Genomic DNA, 12,218 nt, shown 5'->3' with positions numbered 1-12,218 from the left:
AGCTGGGCACATTTGCCTTCAGAGTCCTGGGAAAGCAGCTGGCTAACGTGCCACGCCAAGCTGTAATAGCGATCTGCTAAAAGCCATTTCTACTCACATCAATCCCCCCAAATTGTGGCACAACTGGGCCGATTTGCCTTTCAGGAGCCAGGCAAAGCTGGGTAACTTGCACAATGCAAGGGTACGTTCACGAGGTGCATTTTCTCTGGCTTTTTGCTGCGTTTGTGTCAAAAGGGCAGAATATATATGTTTTTCCACAGTTGCAAGACAAAACGCTGCAAACAAGTATGTAGCCGCCCACAGTAGCCCAAGGTAAAGTAAAAGAAAACAGCAAACATATAAAAGTCACCCATTGCAGGTGTAATCGTTGCGTTGGAGCTGCCCTGTTTCAGGTCCTTCAGCATTGGCCAGCTTACACACTCCATTGGAGTGAATGGAGACTAAGCCCCGCCCCCTTGGCCCAAAAAGAACGTCTCAGCAGTGAGGCCATGCTGGTGCACACTGCTCATAGCAGCAGGTCTCCAGCCGCACATGGAGGAGGCTGAGAGGAAGGAAAGGACTCCCTCTTGGTCTGCTAGATTTCAGGCAAACTGCTTGTTTCTGCAGCAGACTCATTTCTAGGGGACCTTTTTACAAGTGTAGTCATACATCTATTTGTTTTTTGTTTTGAATGTTTTTTTTAAATGTATTTTATTTTTCAGGTTTAGCTTCACTTTAAGGGATATAAAAGTGAAGAAGATGGAAAGGGGCTAGTGTTGAGCCCTGGAAAGAGGCGTGCTGTGAAGTAGAAGAGCAGTGAGTGAGAGGCGTGAGTGAGAGGCGTGAGTGAGAGGCGTGAGTGAGAGGCGTGAGTGAGAGGCGTGAGTGAGAGGCGTGAGTGAGAGGCGTGAGTGAGAGGCGTGAGTGAGAGGCCTTTCTCCGCCTACGGCTACACCACCCTGAATGCGCCCGATCTCGTCTGATCTCGGAAGCTAAGCAGGGTTAGGCCTGGTTAGTACTTGGATGGGAGACCGCCTGGGAATACCAGGTGCTGTAGGCTTTTTGATTTTCCTCGCTGCAACAAGCAATGGTCGCTGTCCTCAATGCCTTTTTCCCATTGACTTTTTCAACTGCACACTTGCTTCTTTTCCTGAGCTTTCTCTTTTGCGCTTTTGAATGCTCGCAAAATCCCTGTCCTCCTTATCAGCATGGTGGCCACCATCAGCATTACTGCTTTTAATACGAGGCTGAATTTCAATAGTAACAGCGCCCCTTGCAGGACTGGGGGCACTCAGTGTTAACCTGCAGGCTGACTGACAGCGTCACGAATGCAGCACACGTTTGCAGACAACGCAGCGTAGGAAAGGGAAGCGCGCTGAAAGCCGCTTCCAATCACTCACCACCACCAGCTCACCTCCTTCCCTAATTGTTTCCCGTACACCTGGCTCCATCCCACCTTCCTGGCCGAGCTTGCTCTCTCTTTCACACCCTCATTCCATTGTTAGCCTGTCGAAAAGCCTGCACTGAGGCTTTTTAAAAGACACCCGCTGCTCAGCACTGCTGTGGTAGCTGTTTCATTAGTCAACAACACCTGTCGGCTGTATTCCCCCTGCCAGCCCTTGCGGTCGTCGCATTGGTCCTTCGGAAACAGCCGCCCCCTGTTGGGCCGGAGTGGTGCTATGCCGGTATCCATGGACTGAAAGTTTCTAGGCGTGCTGCGTTTTTCCATGCCCGGCTGGCAATGGCAACCGACGCTCGTCAAAGGGATGGAGGGCTCATGTGTGCGCACCCTGAGCTCCTAATGGCGTCTGCCACTGTGCCGCAGGTGAGCGTTACCTGCTGGCGAGTCTTTGGTGCACGCACCAATTTGGCCACGTGCCGGCCAGGGCCAGGCTGACTGGGCTTTGAACAAATGAGGGTGGCGGAGAAGAAGTCAGCTGCGTCTACCGGCCACACCACCCTGAATACGCCCGATCTCGTCCGATCTCGGAAGCAAAGCGGGGTCGGGCTCGGACAGTACTTGGATGGGAGACCTCCTGGGAATACCGGGTGCTGTAGACTGTATTTTTTTTCTCGGCTGTTTCTTCCTGTTTTTGTCATTTCCATCCTTCCAGGATCTCCGGCTCTGGGCCCAGTGGCTGCCAACGGCCATACCACTAGGCGACCGCACCGGCCTACTATCTAGCTGCGTGCCCCAGCTAAAAGGCCTCACTGCCCCTGTAGCCTGACACATGTAAATGATAGAGTTAAAAGAGACCAGGCTTTCAGCAGATGCCCAGGGGATGGCTTGAGCCGACGGTCGGCCAACAGAAGTAATTTCTCTCTCTGCAGAGAAGTTTGTGCAACTGACCCTTTCAGTTGGTCAGCGCATGCAGCCCACTAGGTGACTCGAGTGTGAGGAAGGAGGAAAGGGGCTGACTTCCTGCTTTGGCCTTGAAAAATGACAGGCAGGAGACTTTGGCATGTGGGTGCCATGGGGCTGGCCAGGTGTGCCGCCTAGGTGTGCCACGCTGCTGACAGTTAATCGAGCGAAAAATCAAGCCAAAGGATAGAAGAAATAGGCCCAGTGTTCAAGTAGAAGAGCAGTAAATGAGAGGCGTGTCTCCGCCTACGGCCACACCACCCTGAATGCGCCCGATCTCGTCTGATCTCGGAAGCTAAGCAGGGTCAGGCCTGGTTAGTACTTGGATGGGAGACCGCCTGGGAATACCAGGTGCTGTAGGCTTTTTGCTTTTCCTCGCTGCAACAAGCAATGGTCGCTGTCCTCAATGCCTTTTTCCCATTGACTTTTTCAACTGCACACTTGCTTCTTTTCCTGAGCTTTCTCTTTTGCGCTTTTGAATGCTCGCAAAATCCCTGTCCTCCTTATCAGCATGGTGGCCACCACCAGCATTACTGCTTTTAATACGAGGCTGAATTTCAATAGTAACAGCGCCCCTTGCAGGACTGGGGGCACTCAGTGTTAACCTGCAGGCTGACTGACAGCGTCACGAATGCAGCACACGTTTGCAGACAACGCAGCGTAGGAAAGGGAAGCGCGCTGAAAGCCGCTTCCAATCACTCACCACCACCAGCTCACCTCCTTCCCTAATTGTTTCCCGTACACCTGGCTCCATCCCACCTTGCTGGCCGAGCTTGCTCTCTCTTTCACACCCTCATTCCATTGTTAGCCTGTCGAAAAGCCTGCACTGAGGCTTTTTAAAAGACACCCGCTGCTCAGCACTGCTGTGGCAGCTGTTTCATTAGTCAACAACACCTGTCGGCTGTATTCCCCCTGCCAGCCCTTGCGGTCGTCGCATTGGTCCTTCGGAAACAGCCGCCCCCTGTTGGGCCGGAGTGGTGCTATGCCGGTATCCATGGACTGAAAGTTTCTAGGCGTGCTGCGTTTTTCCATGCCCGGCTGGCAATTGCAACCGACGCTCGTCAAAGGGATGGAGGGCTCATGTGTGCGCACCCTGAGCTCCTAATGGCGTCTGCCACTGTGCCGCAGGTGAGCGTTACCTGCTGGCGAGTCTTTGGTGCACGCACCAATTTGGCCACGTGCTGGCCAGGCTGACTGGGCTTTGAACAAATGAGGGTGGTGGAGAAGAGGTCAGCTGCGTCTACCGGCCACACCACCCTGAATACGCCCGATCTCGTCCGATCTCGGAAGCAAAGCGGGGTCGGGCTCGGACAGTACTTGGATGGGAGACCTCCTGGGAATACAGGGTGCTGTAGACTGTATTTTTTTTTCTCAGCTGTTTCTTCCTGTTTTTGTCATTTCCATCCTTCCAGGATCTCCGGCTCTGGGCCCAGTGGCTGCCAACGGCCATACCACTAGGCGACCGCACCGGCCTACTATCTAGCTGCGTGCCCCAGCTAAAAGGCCTCACTGCCCCTGTAGCCTGACACATGTAAATGATAGAGTTAAAAGAGACCAGGCTTTCAGCAGATGCCCAGGGGATGGCTTGAGCCGACGGTCGGCCAACAGAAGTAATTTCTCTCTCTGCAGAGAAGTTTGTGCAACTGACCCTTTCAGTTGGTCAGCGCATGCAGCCCACTAGGTGACTCGAGTGTGAGGAAGGAGGAAAGGGGCTGACTTCCTGCTTTGGCCTTGAAAAATGACAGGCAGGAGACTTTGGCATGTGTGTGCCATGGGGCTGGCCAGGTGTGCCACGCTGCTGACAGTTAATCGAGCGAAAAATCAAGCCAAAGGATAGAAGAAATAGGCCCAGTGTTCAAGTAGAAGAGCAGTAAATGAGAAGCATGTCTCCGCCTACGGCCACACCACCCTGAATGCGCCCGATCTCGTCTGATCTCGGAAGCTAAGCAGGGTTAGGCCTGGTTAGTACTTGGATGGGAGACCGCCTGGGAATACCAGGTGCTGTAGGCTTTTTGATTTTCCTCGCTGCAACAAGCAATGGTCGCTGTCCTCAATGCCTTTTTCCCATTGACTTTTTCAACTGCACACTTGCTTCTTTTCCTGAGCTTTCTCTTTTGCGCTTTTGAATGCTCGCAAAATCCCTGTCCTCCTTATCAGCATGGTGGCCACCATCAGCATTACTGCTTTTAATACGAGGCTGAATTTCAATAGTAACAGCGCCCCTTGCAGGACTGGGGGCACTCAGTGTTAACCTGCAGGCTGACTGACAGCGTCACGAATGCAGCACACGTTTGCAGACAACGCAGCGTAGGAAAGGGAAGCGCGCTGAAAGCCGCTTCCAATCACTCACCACCACCAGCTCACCTCCTTCCCTAATTGTTTCCCGTACACCTGGCTCCATCCCACCTTGCTGGCCGAGCTTGCTCTCTCTTTCACACCCTCATTCCATTGTTAGCCTGTCGAAAAGCCTGCACTGAGGCTTTTTAAAAGACACCCGCTGCTCAGCACTGCTGTGGCAGCTGTTTCATTAGTCAACAACACCTGTCGGCTGTATTCCCCCTGCCAGCCCTTGCGGTCGTCGCATTGGTCCTTCGGAAACAGCCGCCCCCTGTTGGGCCGGAGTGGTGCTATGCCGGTATCCATGGACTGAAAGTTTCTAGGCGTGCTGCGTTTTTCCATGCCCGGCTGGCAATGGCAACCGACGCTCGTCAAAGGGATGGAGGGCTCATGTGTGCGCACCCTGAGCTCCTAATGGCGTCTGCCACTGTGCCGCAGGTGAGCGTTACCTGCTGGCGAGTCTTTGGTGCACGCACCAATTTGGCCACGTGCCGGCCAGGGCCAGGCTGACTGGGCTTTGAACAAATGAGGGTGGCGGAGAAGAAGTCAGCTGCGTCTACCGGCCACACCACCCTGAATACGCCCGATCTCGTCCGATCTCGGAAGCAAAGCGGGGTCGGGCTCGGACAGTACTTGGATGGGAGACCTCCTGGGAATACCGGGTGCTGTAGACTGTATTTTTTTTCTCGGCTGTTTCTTCCTGTTTTTGTCATTTCCATCCTTCCAGGATCTCCGGCTCTGGGCCCAGTGGCTGCCAACGGCCATACCACTAGGCGACCGCACCGGCCTACTATCTAGCTGCGTGCCCCAGCTAAAAGGCCTCACTGCCCCTGTAGCCTGACACATGTAAATGATAGAGTTAAAAGAGACCAGGCTTTCAGCAGATGCCCAGGGGATGGCTTGAGCCGACGGTCGGCCAACAGAAGTAATTTCTCTCTCTGCAGAGAAGTTTGTGCAACTGACCCTTTCAGTTGGTCAGCGCATGCAGCCCACTAGGTGACTCGAGTGTGAGGAAGGAGGAAAGGGGCTGACTTCCTGCTTTGGCCTTGAAAAATGACAGGCAGGAGACTTTGGCATGTGGGTGCCATGGGGCTGGCCAGGTGTGCCGCCTAGGTGTGCCACGCTGCTGACAGTTAATCGAGCGAAAAATCAAGCCAAAGGATAGAAGAAATAGGCCCAGTGTTCAAGTAGAAGAGCAGTAAATGAGAGGCGTGTCTCCGCCTACGGCCACACCACCCTGAATGCGCCCGATCTCGTCTGATCTCGGAAGCTAAGCAGGGTCAGGCCTGGTTAGTACTTGGATGGGAGACCGCCTGGGAATACCAGGTGCTGTAGGCTTTTTGCTTTTCCTCGCTGCAACAAGCAATGGTCGCTGTCCTCAATGCCTTTTTCCCATTGACTTTTTCAACTGCACACTTGCTTCTTTTCCTGAGCTTTCTCTTTTGCGCTTTTGAATGCTCGCAAAATCCCTGTCCTCCTTATCAGCATGGTGGCCACCACCAGCATTACTGCTTTTAATACGAGGCTGAATTTCAATAGTAACAGCGCCCCTTGCAGGACTGGGGGCACTCAGTGTTAACCTGCAGGCTGACTGACAGCGTCACGAATGCAGCACACGTTTGCAGACAACGCAGCGTAGGAAAGGGAAGCGCGCTGAAAGCCGCTTCCAATCACTCACCACCACCAGCTCACCTCCTTCCCTAATTGTTTCCCGTACACCTGGCTCCATCCCACCTTGCTGGCCGAGCTTGCTCTCTCTTTCACACCCTCATTCCATTGTTAGCCTGTCGAAAAGCCTGCACTGAGGCTTTTTAAAAGACACCCGCTGCTCAGCACTGCTGTGGCAGCTGTTTCATTAGTCAACAACACCTGTCGGCTGTATTCCCCCTGCCAGCCCTTGCGGTCGTCGCATTGGTCCTTCGGAAACAGCCGCCCCCTGTTGGGCCGGAGTGGTGCTATGCCGGTATCCATGGACTGAAAGTTTCTAGGCGTGCTGCGTTTTTCCATGCCCGGCTGGCAATGGCAACCGACGCTCGTCAAAGGGATGGAGGGCTCATGTGTGCGCACCCTGAGCTCCTAATGGCGTCTGCCACTGTGCCGCAGGTGAGCGTTACCTGCTGGCGAGTCTTTGGTGCACGCACCAATTTGGCCACGTGCCGGCCAGGGCCAGGCTGACTGGGCTTTGAACAAATGAGGGTGGTGGAGAAGAGGTCAGCTGCGTCTACCGGCCACACCACCCTGAATACGCCCGATCTCGTCCGATCTCGGAAGCAAAGCGGGGTCGGGCTCGGACAGTACTTGGATGGGAGACCTCCTGGGAATACCGGGTGCTGTAGACTGTATTTTTTTTCTCGGCTGTTTCTTCCTGTTTTTGTCATTTCCATCCTTCCAGGATCTCCGGCTCTGGGCCCAGTGGCTGCCAACGGCCATACCACTAGGCGACCGCACCGGCCTACTATCTAGCTGCGTGCCCAGCTAAAAGGCCTCACTGCCCCTGTAGCCTGACACATGTAAATGATAGAGTTAAAAGAGACCAGGCTTTCAGCAGATGCCCAGGGGATGGCTTGAGCCGACGGTCGGCCAACAGAAGTAATTTCTCTCTCTGCAGAGAAGTTTGTGCAACTGACCCTTTCAGTTGGTCAGCGCATGCAGCCCACTAGGTGACTCGAGTGTGAGGAAGGAGGAAAGGGGCTGACTTCCTGCTTTGGCCTTGAAAAATGACAGGCAGGAGACTTTGGCATGTGGGTGCCATGGGGCTGGCCAGGTGTGCCGCCTAGGTGTGCCACGCTGCTGACAGTTAATCGAGCGAAAAATCAAGCCAAAGGATAGAAGAAATAGGCCCAGTGTTCAAGTAGAAGAGCAGTAAATGAGAGGCGTGTCTCCGCCTACGGCCACACCACCCTGAATGCGCCCGATCTCGTCTGATCTCGGAAGCTAAGCAGGGTCAGGCCTGGTTAGTACTTGGATGGGAGACCGCCTGGGAATACCAGGTGCTGTAGGCTTTTTGATTTTCCTCGCTGCAACAAGCAATGGTCGCTGTCCTCAATGCCTTTTTCCCATTGACTTTTTCAACTGCACACTTGCTTCTTTTCCTGAGCTTTCTCTTTTGCGCTTTTGAATGCTCGCAAAATCCCTGTCCTCCTTATCAGCATGGTGGCCACCACCAGCATTACTGCTTTTAATACGAGGCTGAATTTCAATAGTAACAGCGCCCCTTGCAGGACTGGGGGCACTCAGTGTTAACCTGCAGGCTGACTGACAGCGTCACGAATGCAGCACACGTTTGCAGACAACGCAGCGTAGGAAAGGGAAGCGCGCTGAAAGCCGCTTCCAATCACTCACCACCACCAGCTCACCTCCTTCCCTAATTGTTTCCCGTACACCTGGCTCCATCCCACCTTGCTGGCCGAGCTTGCTCTCTCTTTCACACCCTCATTCCATTGTTAGCCTGTCGAAAAGCCTGCACTGAGGCTTTTTAAAAGACACCCGCTGCTCAGCACTGCTGTGGCAGCTGTTTCATTAGTCAACAACACCTGTCGGCTGTATTCCCCCTGCCAGCCCTTGCGGTCGTCGCATTGGTCCTTCGGAAACAGCCGCCCCCTGTTGGGCCGGAGTGGTGCTATGCCGGTATCCATGGACTGAAAGTTCTAGGCGTGCTGCGTTTTTCCATGCCCGGCTGGCAATGGCAACCGACGCTCGTCAAAGGGATGGAGGGCTCATGTGTGCGCACCCTGAGCTCCTAATGGCGTCTGCCACTGTGCCGCAGGTGAGCGTTACCTGCTGGCGAGTCTTTGGTGCACGCACCAATTTGGCCACGTGCCGGCCAGGGCCAGGCTGACTGGGCTTTGAACAAATGAGGGTGGCGGAGAAGAAGTCAGCTGCGTCTACCGGCCACACCACCCTGAATACGCCCGAACTCGTCCGATCTCGGAAGCAAAGCGGGGTCGGGCTCGGACAGTACCTGGATGGGAGACCTCCTGGGAATACCGGGTGCTGTAGACTGTATTTTTTTCTCGGCTGTTTCTTCCTGTTTTTGTCATTTCCATCCTTCCAGGATCTCCGGCTCTGGGCCCAGTGGCTGCCAACGGCCATACCACTAGGCGACCGCACCGCCTACTATCTAGCTGCGTGCCCCAGCTAAAAGGCCTCACTGCCCCTGTAGCCTGACACATGTAAATGATAGAGTTAAAAGAGACCAGGCTTTCAGCAGATGCCCAGGGGATGGCTTGAGCCGACGGTCGGCCAACAGAAGTAATTTCTCTCTCTGCAGAGAAGTTTGTGCAACTGACCCTTTCAGTTGGTCAGCGCATGCAGCCCACTAGGTGACTCGAGTGTGAGGAAGGAGGAAAGGGGCTGACTTCCTGCTTTGGCCTTGAAAAATGACAGGCAGGAGACTTTGGCATGTGGGTGCCATGGGCTGGCCAGGTGTGCCGCCTAGGTGTGCCACGCTGCTGACAGTTAATCGAGCGAAAAATCAAGCCAAAGGATAGAAGAAATAGGCCCAGTGTTCCAGTAGAAGAGCAGTAAATGAGAGGCGTGTCTCCACCTACGGCCACACCACCCTGAATGCGCCCGATCTCGTCTGATCTCGGAAGCTAAGCAGGGTTAGGCCTGGTTTGTACTTGGATGGGAGACCGCCTGGGAATACCAGGTGCTGTAGGCTTTTTGATTTTCCTCGCTGCAACAAGCAATGGTCGCTGTCCTCAATGCCTTTTTCCCATTGACTTTTTCAACTGCACACTTGCTTCTTTTCCTGAGCTTTCTCTTTTGCGCTTTTGAATGCTCGCAAAATCCCTGTCCTCCTTATCAGCATGGTGGCCACCATCAGCATTACTGCTTTTAATACGAGGCTGAATTTCAATAGTAACAGCGCCCCTTGCAGGACTGGGGGCACTCAGTGTTAACCTGCAGGCTGACTGACAGCGTCACGAATGCAGCACACGTTTGCAGACAACGCAGCGTAGGAAAGGGAAGCGCGCTGAAAGCCGCTTCCAATCACTCACCACCACCAGCTCACCTCCTTCCCTAATTGTTTCCCGTACACCTGGCTCCATCCCACCTTGCTGGCCGAGCTTGCTCTCTCTTTCACACCCTCATTCCATTGTTAGCCTGTCGAAAAGCCTGCACTGAGGCTTTTTAAAAGACACCCGCTGCTCAGCACTGCTGTGGCAGCTGTTTCATTAGTCAACAACACCTGTCGGCTGTATTCCCCCTGCCAGCCCTTGCGGTCGTCGCATTGGTCCTTCGGAAACAGCCGCCCCCTGTTGGGCCGGAGTGGTGCTATGCCGGTATCCATGGACTGAAAGTTTCTAGGCGTGCTGCGTTTTTCCATGCCCGGCTGGCAATGGCAACCGACGCTCGTCAAAGGGATGGAGGGCTCATGTGTGCGCACCCTGAGCTCCTAATGGCGTCTGCCACTGTGCCGCAGGTGAGCGTTACCTGCTGGCGAGTCTTTGGTGCACGCACCAATTTGGCCACGTGCTGGCCAGGCTGACTGGGCTTTGAACAAATGAGGGTGGTGGAGAAGAGGTCAGCTGCGTCTACCGGCCACACCACCCTGAATACGCCCGATCTCGTCCGATCTCGGAAGCAAAGCGGGGTCGGGCTCGGACAGTACTTGGATGGGAGACCTCCTGGGAATACCGGGTGCTGTAGACTGTATTTTTTTTTCTCGGCTGTTTCTTCCTGTTTTTGTCATTTCCATCCTTCCAGGATCTCCGGCTCTGGGCCCAGTGGCTGCCAACGGCCATACCACTAGGCGACCGCACCGGCCTACTATCTAGCTGCGTGCCCCAGCTAAAAGGCCTCACTGCCCCTGTAGCCTGACACATGTAAATGATAGAGTTAAAAGAGACCAGGCTTTCAGCAGATGCCCAGGGGATGGCTTGAGCCGACGGTCGGCCAACAGAAGTAATTTCTCTCTCTGCAGAGAAGTTTGTGCAACTGACCCTTTCAGTTGGTCAGCGCATGCAGCCCACTAGGTGACTCAAGTGTGAGGAAGGAGGAAAGGGGCTGACTTCCTGCTTTGGCCTTGAAAAATGACAGGCAGGAGACTTTGGCATGTGTGTGCCATGGGGCTGGCCAGGTGTGCCACGCTGCTGACAGTTAATCGAGCGAAAAATCAAGCCAAAGGATAGAAGAAATAGGCCCAGTGTTCAAGTAGAAGAGCAGTAAATGAGAAGCATGTCTCCGCCTACGGCCACACCACCCTGAATGCGCCCGATCTCGTCTGATCTCGGAAGCTAAGCAGGGTTAGGCCTGGTTAGTACTTGGATGGGAGACCGCCTGAGAATACCAGGTGCTGTAGGCTTTTTGATTTTCCTCGCTGCAACAAGCAATGGTCGCTGTCCTCAATGCCTTTTTCCCATTGACTTTTTCAACTGCACACTTGCTTCTTTTCCTGAGCTTTCTCTTTTGCGCTTTTGAATGCTCGCAAAATCCCTGTCCTCCTTATCAGCATGGTGGCCACCATCAGCATTACTGCTTTTAATACGAGGCTGAATTTCAATAGTAACAGCGCCCCTTGCAGGACTGGGGGCACTCAGTGTTAACCTGCAGGCTGACTGACAGCGTCACGAATGCAGCACACGTTTGCAGACAACGCAGCGTAGGAAAGGGAAGCGCGCTGAAAGCCGCTTCCAATCACTCACCACCACCAGCTCACCTCCTTCCCTAATTGTTTCCCGTACACCTGGCTCCATCCCACCTTGCTGGCCGAGCTTGCTCTCTCTTTCACACCCTCATTCCATTGTTAGCCTGTCGAAAAGCCTGCACTGAGGCTTTTTAAAAGACACCCGCTGCTCAGCACTGCTGTGGCAGCTGTTTCATTAGTCAACAACACCTGTCGGCTGTATTCCCCCTGCCAGCCCTTGCGGTCGTCGCATTGGTCCTTCGGAAACAGCCGCCCCCTGTTGGGCCGGAGTGGTGCTATGCCGGTATCCATGGACTGAAAGTTTCTAGGCGTGCTGCGTTTTTCCATGCCCGGCTGGCAATGGCAACCGACGCTCGTCAAAGGGATGGAGGGCTCATGTGTGCGCACCCTGAGCTCCTAATGGCGTCTGCCACTGTGCCGCAGGTGAGCGTTACCTGCTGGCGAGTCTTTGGTGCACGCACCAATTTGGCCACGTGCCGGCCAGGGCCAGGCTGACTGGGCTTTGAACAAATGAGGGTGGCGGAGAAGAAGTCAGCTGCGTCTACCGGCCACACCACCCTGAATACGCCCGATCTTGTCCGATCTCGGAAGCAAAGCGGGGTCGGGCTCGGACAGTACTTGGATGGGAGACCTCCTGGGAATACCGGGTGCTGTAGACTGTATTTTTTTTCTCGGCTGTTTCTTCCTGTTTTTGTCATTTCCATCCTTCCAGGATCTCCGGCTCTGGGCCCAGTGGCTGCCAACGGCCATACCACTAGGCGACCGCACCGGCCTACTATCTAGCTGCGTGCCCCAGCTAAAAGGCCTCACTGCCCCTGTAGCCTGACACATGTAAATGATAGAGTTAAAAGAGACCAGGCTTTCAGCAGATGCCCAGGGGATGGCTTG

The 12,218-nt window shown here is 54.3% G+C and overlaps 11 non-coding genes and 3 pseudogenes across 11 annotated transcripts; all 14 read left to right on the top strand.

Moving 5' to 3' along the window:
* The first annotated feature begins 920 nt into the window (after nt 1–920).
* On the top strand, nt 921–1,039 carry LOC142654112 (5S ribosomal RNA). Its single transcript, XR_012848881.1, has one exon. It is a non-coding gene; the product is annotated as a 5S ribosomal RNA (ribosomal RNA).
* Nucleotides 1,040–1,920: 881 nt separating this feature from the next.
* LOC142654914 (5S ribosomal RNA) lies at nt 1,921–2,040 on the top strand. The gene has a single exon (XR_012849246.1). It is a non-coding gene; the product is annotated as a 5S ribosomal RNA (ribosomal RNA).
* Nucleotides 2,041–2,585: 545 nt separating this feature from the next.
* Nucleotides 2,586–2,704, top strand: LOC142653979 (5S ribosomal RNA). Its single transcript, XR_012848812.1, has one exon. It is a non-coding gene; the product is annotated as a 5S ribosomal RNA (ribosomal RNA).
* Nucleotides 2,705–3,579: 875 nt separating this feature from the next.
* LOC142655078 (5S ribosomal RNA) lies at nt 3,580–3,699 on the top strand (annotated as a pseudogene).
* A 533-nt stretch (nt 3,700–4,232) lies between these two features.
* On the top strand, nt 4,233–4,351 carry LOC142655103 (5S ribosomal RNA). The gene has a single exon (XR_012849393.1). It is a non-coding gene; the product is annotated as a 5S ribosomal RNA (ribosomal RNA).
* Nucleotides 4,352–5,232: 881 nt separating this feature from the next.
* On the top strand, nt 5,233–5,352 carry LOC142654913 (5S ribosomal RNA). Its single transcript, XR_012849245.1, has one exon. It is a non-coding gene; the product is annotated as a 5S ribosomal RNA (ribosomal RNA).
* Nucleotides 5,353–5,897: 545 nt separating this feature from the next.
* Nucleotides 5,898–6,016, top strand: LOC142653863 (5S ribosomal RNA). Its single transcript, XR_012848717.1, has one exon. It is a non-coding gene; the product is annotated as a 5S ribosomal RNA (ribosomal RNA).
* An 881-nt stretch (nt 6,017–6,897) lies between these two features.
* LOC142654911 (5S ribosomal RNA) lies at nt 6,898–7,017 on the top strand. The gene has a single exon (XR_012849243.1). It is a non-coding gene; the product is annotated as a 5S ribosomal RNA (ribosomal RNA).
* A 544-nt stretch (nt 7,018–7,561) lies between these two features.
* Nucleotides 7,562–7,680, top strand: LOC142653745 (5S ribosomal RNA). Its single transcript, XR_012848651.1, has one exon. It is a non-coding gene; the product is annotated as a 5S ribosomal RNA (ribosomal RNA).
* An 880-nt stretch (nt 7,681–8,560) lies between these two features.
* LOC142655070 (5S ribosomal RNA) lies at nt 8,561–8,680 on the top strand (annotated as a pseudogene).
* A 542-nt stretch (nt 8,681–9,222) lies between these two features.
* Nucleotides 9,223–9,341, top strand: LOC142654859 (5S ribosomal RNA). The gene has a single exon (XR_012849193.1). It is a non-coding gene; the product is annotated as a 5S ribosomal RNA (ribosomal RNA).
* An 875-nt stretch (nt 9,342–10,216) lies between these two features.
* Nucleotides 10,217–10,336, top strand: LOC142654910 (5S ribosomal RNA). Its single transcript, XR_012849242.1, has one exon. It is a non-coding gene; the product is annotated as a 5S ribosomal RNA (ribosomal RNA).
* A 533-nt stretch (nt 10,337–10,869) lies between these two features.
* LOC142653282 (5S ribosomal RNA) lies at nt 10,870–10,988 on the top strand. Its single transcript, XR_012848220.1, has one exon. It is a non-coding gene; the product is annotated as a 5S ribosomal RNA (ribosomal RNA).
* An 881-nt stretch (nt 10,989–11,869) lies between these two features.
* LOC142655074 (5S ribosomal RNA) lies at nt 11,870–11,989 on the top strand (annotated as a pseudogene).
* The last annotated feature ends 229 nt before the right edge of the window (nt 11,990–12,218 follow it).

Source organism: Rhinoderma darwinii, chromosome 5 (assembly GCF_050947455.1).
Source record: "Rhinoderma darwinii isolate aRhiDar2 chromosome 5, aRhiDar2.hap1, whole genome shotgun sequence".
NCBI classification, from domain to species: Eukaryota; Metazoa; Chordata; class Amphibia; order Anura; family Rhinodermatidae; genus Rhinoderma; species Rhinoderma darwinii.
The sequence above is the reverse complement of the archived record's forward strand: the minus strand, read 5'-3'. Positions and strand labels throughout refer to the sequence as shown.